Here is a 15,371-nt window from a genome sequence, read left to right on the forward strand (position 1 = left end):
AGACACAAAGAAATGGAAAAACGTTCCATGCTCATGGATTGGAAGAACAAATATTGTGAAGATGTCAATGCTACCTAGAGCAATCTACACATTCAATGCAATCCCCATCAAAATACCATCCACTTTTTTCAAAGAAATGGAACAAATAATCCTAAAATTTGTATGGAACCAGAAAAGACCCCGCATAGCCAGAGGAATGTTGAAAAAGAAAAGCAAAGCCGGCGGCATCACAATTCTGGACTTCAAGCTCTATTACAAAGCTGTCATCATCAAGACAGCATGGTACTGGCACAAAAACAGACACATAGATCAATGGAACACCTAAGCCGAAGGCAGACGTTTAACCAGCTGAGCCACCCAGGCACCCCTATTTTTATGAGGTATAATTAACATGTAGTGTTATATTAGTTTTAGGTATAGAATATAATCATCAAACAATTTTATACATTACTCAGTGATCATCATGGTTAGTGTACTCTTAATCTCCTTTATCTGTTTCACTCATTCCCCCTACCCACCTCTCCTTTGGCAGCCACCAGTTTGTTTTCTGTATTTAATAGCAATGTAATAGGATAGGCGGTAGCTACACTTGTGGTGAACATAGATAGTATAATGTATAAACTTGTCAAATTACTAAGTTGTATACCTGAAACTAACGTTGTGTATCAACTATATTCAATGTAAAAAAATGTTTAAAAAATCTGTTTTTTGTCTCTTTTTTCTTTGTTCGTTTTGTTTCTTAAATTTTACATACAAGTGAAATCATATGGTATTTGTTTTTCTGTCTTTAATGGATAGGGAGGCAAGTGGTTTAATTCTCAATCCCTTGAACTTGAATACTTCCAACATATCCAGGGTTCTTTCTCTCAAACAGTTCATTTGCCTGACCATGTTTATGTATTGGGTATTTTGCGTGGGATCCTTTCCCCTTTTAATCCTCATGGTCTTCGTTTCAATTATTATTTTCATCCCTCTAGGACTCCTCCATTTTCAACAGAATATAAGCATTCTCAGGTCTTTCCACTTTAGATTAGAAAAACACATCCATCTCATTTTCCTTCCTGAAACACCTATTTAAATGTTGCTCCAATTCTTTGTGTCTTCCTCAATTTCTTTCATGAGTATTTTATAGTTTTTGGAGCACAGATTTTTTGCCTCTTTGGTTAGATTTATTCCTAGGTATCTTATGGTTTTGGGTGCAATTGTAAATGGGATCAACTCCTTAATTTCTCTTTCTTCTGTCTTGGTGGTGGTGGTGGTTAGGAATGCCACTGATTTCTGTGCATTGATTTTATATCCTGCCACTTTACTGAATCCCTGTATGAGTTCTGGCAGTTTGGGGGTGGATTCATGAAGGAAGGTTAACTGTGATGGAAAAAAGAACAACAATATAGCTTCTAGTCATCTCTACTTCTTCATTGCTCATTCAGTCCTCTACTCATGTCAGTCTGGGGTTTGTTTTCACACCCTTGAAATTCTCGCTATGGAACAAAACGGCATCTAGGTTGTTAAGTTTGCTAGACCCTTCTCAATTCTTTTACAGATTTCTAAAGGGTGGTTCAGTTACATCTACAATACAACTGTTTTCATTCTGTTCCTAAGAATTTCTTTTATTCAATTGTATCAATAGCTTCAAACTTGTTTCCTTGCTACTAGTCTTGTGACCTCCAATATGTCCTACAGACTCTTGCCAGAGTCATCTCTGAAAACATGTTTGGTCATTTCAGTGCTGATTAAAAACCTCTGATGTTTTAATGATCAAATTTAAGCTCTCTGCCCAATAAAATTAGCCTTTCAGTATCTGGCCCTTTCCTCATATCCCTAGTCTCATCTTCTTTATACCACTTTATACACATGTGCCTAAATGTGCCAAGCTGTCAGTTCTGTATATTTGTATATCTTATTCACTCTGTCTAGAGTGTTCCTCTGCTTTTTCTATGCCTGGTTAACTTCTGAATATTGCTGTGAACTCAGGTCAACTTTCATCTCTTTTGCGTTGTCTTAATCTCTGTCTCTCCCTATAATCCATTGTAGGTAGTGCTTCTCTGGGCTTCTAAGGTATCTTGTGTGTAGTTCCATCACAGCATTCATTTCTGTATATTTGTTTATTTGTTTAAGTCTTTCTTTTAGAGAACAAGAATCATGCTTTTTGGTTTCTCTGTCTTTAGTCAATCCTTAGGACTTGCTCATATAGAGCAGGCATGACTCATAGAAGGAGATGGTATAATTATTTAAGTGAATGAATTAAAGGATGAGCTTATTGTTCTCTACTATGAAATTATGACTGATTTATTATTTATTATGATCTGCTTCTAGAGGGTCATCATAGTAAGGATTGATTTGTTAGTGTTCTAGTTTAAGACAAACTTTTGTCCTCAACTCAAATCTATTTTGTATATATACTACTTCTTAGTGAAACTGCCCCCAAGTTTACCATGCTCTGCTACTTAATAACCTACAGAAATCCTCAGTTGCAAGATGGCATTTCAGCTTCTGAGTTACTATATGCACGTTGTTTAATTAAACCTCTCTCATATTTTGCCCCAGCATGTATCTCTGGGCAGAGACAGAATTTATTTGGATGTATGATATATAATTTAGGATCAAATTTAGCGACATTTAACTAAAACTTAATAGTGTCTTAAAATGTTTAAAATGAGAGAAATGTATTTTTTTCTCTCATGTCAAAGAACTTGATTTATGAGCTGCTTAAGATAGATATGGTGATTCTACAAAATCAAGGACCCAGACTCTCTTTAGTTCATGACTTCCTTATCTCTAGGCATGGCCCTACATGGTTACTAGAGTTCTAGTTATCACCAATATCTTTTGGGCTGCAGAATGGAGGCAGGACCACAAGAAGAGCATGGCCCTACCATAAAGAAATCCTCCTGGAAGGTCTATAGGGTATTTCTTTTTATCTCATTGGTTATAAATTACCATGAAACGCAAAAAAGGTCTGTCCAACTTGATAAAAATTCCACTAATTATGTGGCTTGAGGTAGTTACTTTATCTCTTTAAAATCCATTTTCTTCATTTCTAAAATGTGATTAACAATGTTCATCTCATAGAAATTCTGTAGAAATTATAAGTATGCACTTGAAGCTCTAGTAGAGTAACAGTTACATAGCAGGTTTTCAATAAATAGTAGTTGCTATTATTATTTTTATTAGAGATGAGATTATTGAGACTCATTGATATTGGAGCTCCTCCAAAGCCCCACAGTTAGTAATAGTTAAACCAGTAATCTAGATCTGACTGAGACCTCTAGAATCAAGAGCCTCTATTTTCTGGTTCAACCTTCTGTGTCCTGAATTGTGATATCCTTTTGGTCTAAGTTTTTAGGATTATTGAAGATACTGTTGAAACAGAAAGTTCTAGTTTCTTTGGTTTGATTTATCCAAATACGTGCCTTGCTTTCCACTTCTTTTTGTGGATACTTGCCTGAAATCAACAGCATTAATTGAGTGTGTAATTCTGGAACCATCTAAGAAAGCTAAAATCATTTAAAATTAGTTGGGGTTTAGTAACTAGGTTGAACTTTGCCTTTGTCAAGCAGTTTCCAGCTGACTCACTGCAGCTGCAACAATTGACATCATTTTGTGCCTTTCATGCAAAGACTAATTTGGCAGGCAGCACTCCCAGTGGAGTGGGTTACAGAGCCTCAACGAATCTCAGGGTTGGAATGGACTTGAAAGGTCATGAAATCCAAACCTTAATGTAATGATTGAATTGGATTACATCAACCCCATCAAGCAGTTTTCTAACCTACGCTTGGACAAGTTCAGTGACAAAAAATAGTGAAGATGTCCACATGGGCTGTGTGTTAACACATTGTATAAACCCATTCTATATTTGAATAGCTCTGACTTCCTATATTGAAATGAAGCCTTTGCTCTTTAACCTGCTAGCCACTAGTACTAGTTCTTTTCCTTCTTTTTTTTTTCCACCAGTACTATCCCTAGTTTTATCCCTAGTATAATATAGTCCCTTTTGGAACTTTGCAGCCTTTCAAATGTTTGAGGACCGTGACCTTGCCTCATTCTTAGAATTTTCTCACTGCTAAAAACCTCTCATTCCTTTAACTTTTTCTCATCTAACATGGCTTTAATTTCCTTCACAATGCTGAGTTCACTGCTAAATTAGTTTTGATTTGGCTAGGTCTTCTTAAAGTGTTTCCCTCTTATCCCAGGAATAAATGAAATCCTGCAGCTATAAATTGGGGGAATTGCCTCATCAAACTGTCTTGGTATAAAGTAAGAAGGGAGTTGCTTAAAAATTATGGAGACTGGTGAGAGGTTAGAAAGTGATCAAATTGTTGAAGCTTTGCTGGCCCTCCTACAACTAAACCAACGTGACATTAATTTTGTACTATGAAAAGCTCAAAGGCAGGACAAAGTCATAGTGCTCTTTAAGCACAAAGTAGAGTAAGTTGGGTTATTTATTGTGATAGTTTAGACTCCCTCTGCTTTATTTTATTTGTATGGATCCCTTATTTTAGTGCTGAGTGATCTCATTAGAATAAGCAGGATGGGATACATGCATGGATAGATGGGCAGCTGTTTAGGGATATTGTCCTTCAGGGAGCATCTGGGTGGCTCAGTCAGTTGAGTGTCCAGTTCTTGGTTTCAGCTCAGGTCATGATCTCAGGGTCCTGGGATGGAGCCCTGGGTCTTGGGGCTCTGTGCTCAGTGGAGAGTCTGCTTCCCCTCTCCCTGTCCCTCTGCCTCTCCCCCTGCTCGTGTACTCTGTCTCTGTCTCTCTCAGATAAATAAAATCTTAAAAAAAAAGAAAAAAACAAGATTGTCTTTCAGTACATATAGATTTAAAGCAAACCCCTCAAAATCATTATTTCTGAATCTGATAAAGTTCAGAGTTCTGTTTAGAATTAAAGTGGCAGTTTCAAGTCATTTAATAACATACATATTTAGTAACTTCAGAAATCTGGCTCTGCTCTTAAAGAATGCTTAACTGAAGTAGGACTTGGTAATGTTTCATGTCTGTGACTAAATAGCTGTGTGTTATTTGAAAAAAAAATCACTCACCATCTCTGTTTATGAAATTGGTGAAAATTATCTCTTTTTGTTGTATAACAAATATGTAGTGAGGATAAAATGATATATTTTCTCTACTCCAACTAGTATTTATGATGATTTTCTTATTTTATTTAATATTCTGAGAACTGAAGATTCAGTGGGGAAAATGTTAGTCAAGGGCTATCCTTATATAGCTTATATTTTTATAATAAAACTTTACACCAGTTTATGGGCCTTGCAATACAAAGTACTTTAAGATAGTTTTTGAATCCCTAAATTTTTTTTTATATTGATGTTGTCATTTCCTTCTGATACACATTTAAAAAATACCCCTAGTTTTAAACTAGAATTTACTCCAAATTTTTAAAAATCACATAAAGCTTTTTTTTTCTACATGGAGAAAAATGACTTATGTTAAAGTTTTATTTATATCCTAGAGATTATTTTGCTTTGTTTTGTAGTCATTCTCAGTGCCTGACACTAATTACTGAAAATATTGCATCTTCCTCATATCCTATTCAGAAGATATGCTAACATGCTTAGAATATATCATAATTCAGAGCTATAGGGCAGCACTGGTTATGAAAGTCTTATGGATCTGGAGCCCTAATATTGCCAGAGTTGACCCATTTTTTACTTACTATATTGGAATAATTCTTATTGAAAAAGACGCACAAGTAAGTGATTTCCTTTTTTTTCTTTTTTCATAGATAATCTGGCAAATATAACAAAAAATCTGCAACTTACGAATTTCATATATACTTTATAAAAACAGAATTTTGTGTTGGAAGATGAAACTTCATTTTCATTGAATCATATTTTTATATATTTGCAACTTTGAGAGTTTTACAATCTTTTTATATAGCAGTATATAACATCCTTCTATTTATCTAAGTTCTAAAAATCATACACTGGTTAGAGATATTCTAAAATGGATATAGGAATTGGGTTAAAGTATATCTTAATTCTTACGTATTTTCTTTGACATGAATAAAAAGGGTATTGGTGTTAATTTCATGTTGTATTTAGCAGGATCATATTTGCATATATTACCTATTGTGTTTCCCCCAGGAATTTTTGCTGCCCCAAACTACACTACCCCTTGTCCTCCTTATGAGATATCCATTGCCTCAAAGAGATATATTACAGATTTTGAGCATCTGAAGCCTCAGTAGATATAAGAACATGGTACTTTTGACCATCAAAAACTTAATCCTGAAGAACTTTTGGGCATAAAATTTATTTCATAAACAATAAATATGAAAAACTGCAATATTAATTTAGAGAAAAATCTGTCCCTGCTTCCCTCCCTCCCAGATAAATAAAATTTCCATTGGCTTTTTAGAGAGCAGAGTGGGAGTAGATGAAGGAAGGGACACTTAGGGATGTATGTATGTGTGTTTAGAAAGGTGGCCTTTGCCTTGATTCTCTTCTGTACACTAGCCATACTACCAAGATGGATCTGGTCTTACCAAGATCAATGTGACAGTATCTTTACTGTCATTATTTATATATCTTTATATTATATATTATGTATCTTTACTGACAGTATTTTTCCTCAACCAAGAACAATGTGACAGTATCTTTATTGGTAATTGGTGTGTCTAGGGAGGTCAGTCAATGTGAGGCACCCTTAGAATTTCAAACGTTTTCGTGTCCAAGGATACAGACATAGCTAAGACAAAGCACAGTCCAAGAAGCCTTGTATTCAGGAATGTGGGATATCATTAATGGCTTGGACCAGAAAATGAATGAAGACAAGGTGGGGTCAGGAGTAGGGACCTGTCAGCAACTTGTATGGATTGAAAATTTACTATAGGATGGGATAATAACTATCAGTAGCTAACATTTTGTTTACTTGGCACGTGCCAGGTATTCTAAGCATTTTCTATGTACTATCTCACAGATTCCTCATGACAACCCTTTTATGTAGACTACACTTTATTATTTCCATTTTATTGAAGGCAAAACTAAAGTACAGAGAGATTAAGCCACTTGCCTGCCCTCTTAACCACACATCTACTGCTTATTCATGAGGGGATATACATGCTGGTGCATAGGTGACAGTGCCCTGGGATTAGATGCCTCCACAACAGACCCTTAAACCTGTATTACTCTAACTCTGCAGAGCGTTGACTCAAGCTAGTGTATGGTATTGAGGCCCTAAAATGATAGAAAACCATGAAATGACTGGAAAACTCCAAATAGGGTAACTCCGGGTAACCCCAGGTGGAATATCTCTAGATAGAAAATGTTAGGTTATCGGGGCACCTGAGTGGCTCAGTCATTAAGCGTCTGCCTTCGGCTCAGGTCATGATCCCAGGGTCCTGGGATCGATCCCAGCATCGGGCTCCCTGCTCCGCGGGAAGCCTGCTTCTCCCTCTCACACCCCCTCTGCTTGTGTTCCTTCTCTCACTGTCTCTCTCTGTCAAATAAATAAAATCTTCAAAAAAAAAAAAAAAGAAAATGTTAGGTTATGGAAAATTTAAGGTACATTTCTTATGCACCACCTGAGTTTGTGACCAGAGTTTTATCTCTATTATATATTTTTACAAAAGATGGGGCAGAAACACTAGCAGAAGGAAGTAAAACTAGTGACCCAGTAAATGTTCACAAACTCCAGCACCCTTTACAGGATCTCTTGGAAGAGAACATCTTTCAGTGTACTTTTTAGAGAATGCTCCCCACAGTATAGTGAAAATTTTACCATAGTTGGTTATATAAAAAGGCACTCACAGAAGTGTCTTGATAATTGTCATTTACAGTGGCTTCAGAACAATCTCTTCAACCATACCTTTATTATATCCTTGAATTTTGCATACTACCTGATATGTGAACTAAAGACTAAATGTCATTGAAATTAAAATCCAATTATATATCAGGTTATCATTTGGCTACAATTATCAATCCAGTTTTTCTGGGTTTCTTATAGGTTTGTTCTGTTTATAAACCTTAGTCATTTAATTTATTTTAGATTTCATTAGAAATACATTGCTATTTAGCAGATTGAAGGTTATAGGCCTAGTCTTTGAAAGTATAATAATCAGATGACTTTTGGGTTTTGCTAAATTTTAAGAATCTTAAAGATGTGGGTATATTTTGACATGATAGAATGTGCTTTGTTTGAATACATATGAATACATGAGAATATATAAATACATAAGGAAACATAAGATTATATAATAATTTACCTGTATGAATAATTGGATTTTTTTTAAACAAAGGATATACATATTAGAAGAGCAAATAAACTTTTAATAAGTGAGGATAAAATGATTTCTATTTTTTTTTTTACTTAACAAGGGCCAAAAAAAAAAAAAAAGATGAGTCCCTTATAAATCAGTAATGCTTTACCGTTTAATAAAAGTAAAGCCTCATTTTCAGCAGTTAGTAAAACAAAGACTTTGAGAATACAATTGCTATGTCTTCTAAGTTAAAGGAATGTTTATTAAAAGAATTATTTTGACGTGTTAAATTTATTATCCAGACTTTTTGACTTTCTGGATTATGAGTCAATTTCAGGGTGAGTAAAAATATTGTCAGTTCCAGAATATTCAGACTACTGGAGGGAACATAGCCCAAATGAATCATTCAAGCATTCCATCAAGACAAGTGTCCATTGTATGGTAATCTAGGCAAGGGTATAAACTGGAATGATAAGTATTGGTCAGAAATTTATCAACAAATCAAAGGTTTTGTTTGTTTGTTTTGTTAATGTTTAGCAAGGTATAGAGCTTGTGTTTCAGTTTGTTCCTGGAAATAAATTAATAGGTTGCACTGTCTCTTTCAGACTTCTAAATCAATTTCAACACTTTTTCTTTTAATTTACTATATTACTTGAGTTTTGTAGGAATCATTGTCTTTTTTTCAAAGCTCTTTTGGAGTGGTTTGGACACTTAAGATTCTACTTCATTAAGTCAGAAAACCAAAGGGCAGTTTTATTGTTATAAGACCCAAATTGCAACTCCACTTTGTCAACTTGGGTAACTCTTTGCTATAGCATCAGTAACATTCCTTTTTTTTTTTTTTTAAAGATTTTATTTATTTGTCAGAGAGCACGCGCAGTGCGTGCACATGCACACAAGCAGGGGGAGCGAGAGGCAGAGGGAGAAGCAGGCTCCCCGCTGAACAAGAAGCCCTTATGGGGGACTCCATCCCAGGACCCTGGGATCATGACCTGAGCTAGAGGCAAACGCTTAACCGACTGAGCCATCCAGGTGTCCCAACATTCTTGAAATATTTTTAGAGTATTACTAAAAAAGAGAAACATTTGATCTTTCACAAATGTGGCTTAACAGTGTTCTTCTAATGTCACCTTAGAAATGTTTTGCTTCTTGGTAATTTTGCAATGTAAACAAACGTTACAAAATATTGATATTTTTTTTCTAGTAAAATATTCTGTGTTAGAGTTTCAGATGTCATTTTAGGTCCTTTTCATGTCTATTTGAATAAAAACAGGGGATATTAAGAATAACTGCCTCATTTTTAGACTGGTCATATACATTCCTGAGGTCAAAACTATTTTTGCTCTGGTTCAAGATAATATTATCTATTCCTTTGCAGAGAACAAACACACACGGGAGGTTATTTAAATGAACTCCCCCCGCCTCCAATTGAGAAAATGAACAGGAATGTAGGATCTTTCATGGAAAGTAATGCAAGAATCTACAGACCTCAATTCATCATAGAAAACAGTGGCATTTTGCCAGTAGGATTATTTCTAGTAAAACAAATCAACAAACAAGTGAAGATACCCAGACAGTTGGGATTGGACATATTTTACTAGTAAATTTGTAACATCTGTGGACTATGAAAGTTCCCCTGATGTGGCATAATTTACAATTTAGAATATTTTCTTTTCTTTGTTAGGAGATTTATAATGGATTCTTTACCAGCGTACTTTACCAAGATCATCTGGACTTTTCTGCCCAGGTTCACTCAAATAACAAAAATAAATATATAGAACATATTTTATTTCATATAAAAGAATTGTGCAAAGAAATATGTTGGCAGGTAGCATGGCTCTGTCTCCTGATAGCTCTGATGCTATAGGTGAGGGTGTCAGTGACAGCAAAGGTATGCATGTGTGTGTATACACACAGGTATTTGTGTGATGTGCTTCTTCCCCTCCCTAAGCAGCATATGATTCTGAAAGGAAGTAGATTCTGAAATTTCTGTTAACACCATCTTTCCATTTCTGTATTTATTCATCTTAATCTTGGTCTAGGCCAACAGAAAATACCCTTTTTGGTGAATTTCTCTATGTTGCTGGAAAATAAGGGGAGAACTATTATCTATCTCATAGTATAGTGACACTCATACAATTGCTGTGCAATTTCCTTTATTAACAATAAATACTTAGGTGGGAAACTGACATGAAATGCTTTTCTATAGGACATATTAGAGTAAAATGTAAATTTTGGGGAAATACATCAAAATAAAAGTCTCTGGCAAGGTTGTCTATAGCTAAATTTCATATTCTGTGGTAATATTCATTGGAAGCAAAGAAATATTCAACCCTGTTTATAAAAGGGTCCATTTTCATTTGTTTATACAAATATTTTATAGTACTTATTATGTCCTAGTTAACTTTATTAGTTTTGGGAAAAATACAGAGACAAATAACATACTCTACAGCAGTCCCTATACTATAGTGGAGAAAAAGGGCAAATAAATAATATGTAATACTGCTATGCTGGAAGTGTGTGCAGTAGAAATATGGAGGCAGGAATGTTTCTCTATGACAAGATTTCTGATCACTAAAGTGATACTGGACTTAGGACTTAGAGGATGCAATATGTACATTAGGTGGAGAATATTGGAAAAGATATTTCATATAGGTGGACAATTTCATTTAAAAAAAAAAGCACCAAGTATGAGTATGCATGGTGTATTTAGGAAATGACAAACAGTTAAGAGGGGTGTTCTGGAGGAAAATGTCTATTTGGGCTATAAATGTTTTCTGGGGTCATCCATTCTACTTGTGGGTAGAATCGTTTTTGTAAAAACATATCTTGGTGATTGTTGAATTTCTCTCTCGCAGGCTCCTACTTTTAAATTAATGATACAATTGAGTCATTTAGGGGAAAGCACATCTCTTAATTAATAGTCATAAGGACTAAGGATATTTTATAAGGATAGAATACTAGAGACAAAGTGACTTAAAAAACCAGTTAAAAACAAAACATTTTGATAACTGCCATTTATTTGGACTCAATAGGTAGAAACTTATTATGGGATTCAATATGAATAGTGCAAATGGGGCATAAAGGCTTCACTGTGTATGTAGAATTGGAGATGCCTTCACTTTCCATTTGATGAAATTTAATTTCTCAAAATGGACTCTATATCTTTTTAATTCAGAGATTTTCAGCAAGTAGGAGGAAGATATCCTGTAATTTATGAACATAGTTTTTTTAATTATTTTTTTATTAGCTCTCAGCTTTAGCAACTGCTTATTTATTTTTTCAGCCATCTTGCTGCTGGTGATCCTTATAAGGCAAGCTGCCTTTCATTTTCATCTTCCTTAGCACAGCTGGTGCTTACACTACTCTGAACACCCATTGAGTCATTTCCTGCTGATAAATGTCTATATGTAGTCACGATTGTCACCTATGTATGTGATACAAAACTGTCCTCTTTTTAAGCCAAGATAGCATTTGTACCAGCCTCTAATCTCATGTACCACTTTCTCCCCTTTCAGAACCAAGCTGGCAATTCTCATCTTGAATAGCTTTAAAATTGCTCGTAGCAATCAATGACAACTGAGGCATCACTAAAGAATTTCTTTTATCTCCAAGCTCCAATTTAGATCTGTCATTAAGCTTGAGTAAGCTTGAACTGTCAGAACATTTTCCCTCATCACATGCTCTAAGCACAAAAAGTCAACTTCAAAATCAAATTTGTTCTATCTCTTACTATACTTTGTAATGGTTTCATGTGAACAATAAACTTCACTGAAATAGTACTGTCAATCTTTAGTAACTCAGATAACTGTGGCTTTAAAAAAGTAGTGACATGCTGCCAAAACTCAAGTATGACGTATGGTAAATCATTGCCTCACTTTCAGTTGCTTTTTGTTGAGCTTTAAGGGAGGAGCATTGTGATAATGGGGGAAAGAGCACTTGGCAGTGAGTAAGGAGATGTGGGATCTGTTTCCTCTTTTTGCATTAAAGATTGTGTAATCTTTGCCAAGTCACTTTCCTTCTCTAGCCCTTAATTTCCAGGTCTGTAACATTAGGTGGTTTTATTAAATGAATTCTATGGACCCACCCATTTCTAATATTTGGAATCTTAATAAATTTGACTTCCTGTCCTGTGGTATTCTTCTTCTTTGAGAAATGGATTAGAAACAGTTACCATTAAGAGCTGAAATTCATAAATTAATTAGGAGGTCCATAATCCAAACTTAATGCAAAAATGCTTCAGCTTTAGCTTCTGGACCAAAATGGGTCATTGTGTTTGGGTTCTGTTGCTGAACAGTAGCTGTCTTTTAAAGATCAGAGTTTCTATCTTGGAGATCTTTCCATTGACAGATTCTTCAGTCTCAGCCACATATTTAAATGTACTTTGATCTTTCTTTGTTTTGCAAATTTCATTTTGAGACAATCTGTGTGAACATTGGAGGTGCCAGACTGAGACTAAAGATCACAAAAATCTGGCAGAGGTACACATGCAAAGTGTCCAGCAGCTCAAAAATGTTTATAGAGTCCTTGTTCAAAATTAGAGTGTTTTTTAATAATTTTCAAAGCTCCAAATTGGCTTGTTGTGTTTCTTCTCTTACCCGTAAAGGAAAGAAGCTTGTTTCTTTCATTCATTCATTCACTCATTCATTCATTCATATTATTAGAGTGTAATTGACCTACAATATTGTATTAGTTTTAGGTGTATAACATAGTGATTCAACAATTTTATATATCACAGTGCTAACCAAAATTGTAGTTACCATCTGTCATCACACAAAGTTATTACAACATTATTGATTATGTTCTCTATATTATACTTTTTACCTCCATGACTTGTTTATTTTGTAACTGGAAGTTTGTATCTTTTTAATCCCAAGTAGGTTGTTTCTTAGTACCCATTTTTTAATTTTATTTTAATTTTATTTTTTTAAAAGATTTTTTTTATTTATTCATGAGAGACAGAGAGAGAGGCAGAGGCAGAGGGAGAAGCAGGCTCCCTGCTGAGCAAAGAGCCCGATGCAGAACTTGATCTCAGGACCCTGGGATCCTGACTTGAGCCGAAGGCAGACGCTTAAGCAACTGACCCACTCAGGTGTTCCAGTACCCTTTTTTTTTATAAGTACTATTGTTTTCGGAGTAAACTTTTTTCCTCATCTATCTTCCTGTAAAGATATGACCTAAATGGAAATATAATCCAGGTCATTATTCCATGATGCACTAGAATGAAAGAAGAATTTGATTATCTTTTTAACTCTCAAAAAACAAGGTGTTAATACAAAAGTATTCAAGCAGATAATCACTAAATCAAGGCTCCCATTCTGTGATTCTTCAGTTCTTTTTAGTGCCAGATCTTGATCATGGTAGTTCGGTAATTTAGCCCAGAATGCTTGGAGCTTTCTTATCACCCACCTTTCATTGTTTTCACTCTGATATTTCTTGGCCTGACTAATTGATTGAAGTTAGACTCTGATACGAATCTTCTTTGCAATTTTGGCCACATTAACCTTGCTCCTAATCAAAACGTGTAGTTCCTTAGGAATTCATTTGTTAATGGCTAACCAGTCTTTTAGGCTATTCTATCTTTAGTTGTTAATGGCTAACAGCAGTTTAGGAAAAGTCATCTCTGATAATAACAGCATTTTAACAGCAATGCCTTAACCAGGTGGATTGAGGATCTGAGGCACCTTGGCAGAGATTTAGGCACAGATTTGTGGTAAGTTCTAGCTTTTCATGATCTAGAATCTTTTGACACAGCTTGATGTCTGCTTACTTTTTCTCATGCTTATTGGTGTTTTAAAATTATATTTCTTTTAAAAATAAGCACCATACATTTCTCTTAGTTGCACACTAACCTACAGTATGATTTTTAGACCTGTGAGGCAATGTTAATTTGCAAAATTGTTTGGTAGCAAAAATAAAACTGTTTTTCCCATCTCTAATTTATGAACACCTTTCAGATTTAAGGACTGGACATAGGTAGATATTGCTCTATAGATCTTTTTTTTTTTTTTTTAAGATTTTATTTATTTATTCATGAGAGAGAGAGAGAGAGAGGCAGAGGCAGAGGGAGAAGCAGGCTCCCCGCAGAGCAGGGAGCCCGATGCGGGACTCAATCCCAGGACCCTGGGATCATGACCTGAGCTGAAGGCAGACGCTTAACCGACTGAGCCACCCAGGCATCCCTGCCCTATAGATCTTTTGCATTTATATGCCATTACTTTATTTTTGTAAGTGAATTTTACATTTCACAAAAAAGCATCTAACATTTATTTAATACATTTCTTAATATGTAATGCTAGGTTATGATTGCTTAATATTTAATTCTCATTTGTGATGAATTTTTCTACATATTTCATGTTATAACAAAAGATAAATTAAAATGTATATTTGCTTTATCTTATATGCCAAATAATTTACTACATTTCATCAATCTAAGATGACTTCAGTTGTTAGATGCACCATTATTATATATCACTAATAAAAAAAAAATTTACTCCAGTTGTGAAATGTCATTGAACATAAGTTTCATACACATGTAGAAATGTTAAAATATGAAAATATGTGCATCTTACAGTTAAGGAATTGTAATATTAGAATATATATAATTAGAATATAACTAAACAGTTATTATTTTGTCTGAAACATTCAGAATATATTTAAACATATCTCATTTGTTTTCACAAAATATAGTACTCATTAAGATAAAACTTAGGTTTCCTTTTATGTACTGGAAAAATTAAGTAAACTTGTGAAATAGAAAAAAATCCTTTAATCTGCTATGAACTCAAAACATTTCTTGTATTTTCTTAATTGCTGTTCCTGGAGTATTAGAAATATTTGAAATTGGATTCTGTACTGGAAATATTTCCAAATTTAGCTTTGGTTATACTGAGGCAGGCATATTTTTATATATATTATATGCAAGTGAGAATTTACTTCATTTGAATTTATATCTTTTATGATGGTAAATACACACATTAACATTCCAATTAGTATTCTTTCCTTGGCCTTTCAACATAGTATATATTACTGTATATTTACTTTGAGAATTTCTTTGTAATAACACAAATGATGTCAAGTATTTGTATTGGTTTGCAGTGGATCACTCTGCTGCCCCAGTTTATTTGCATAGTCATACATAGCTCCCAA

The sequence above is a fragment of the Mirounga angustirostris genome, unplaced genomic scaffold (genome assembly GCF_029215605.1).
Source record: "Mirounga angustirostris isolate CCGP_5_RB_7025 unplaced genomic scaffold, mMirAng1.0.hap1 SCAF_9, whole genome shotgun sequence".
Lineage (NCBI taxonomy): Eukaryota > Metazoa > Chordata > Mammalia > Carnivora > Phocidae > Mirounga > Mirounga angustirostris.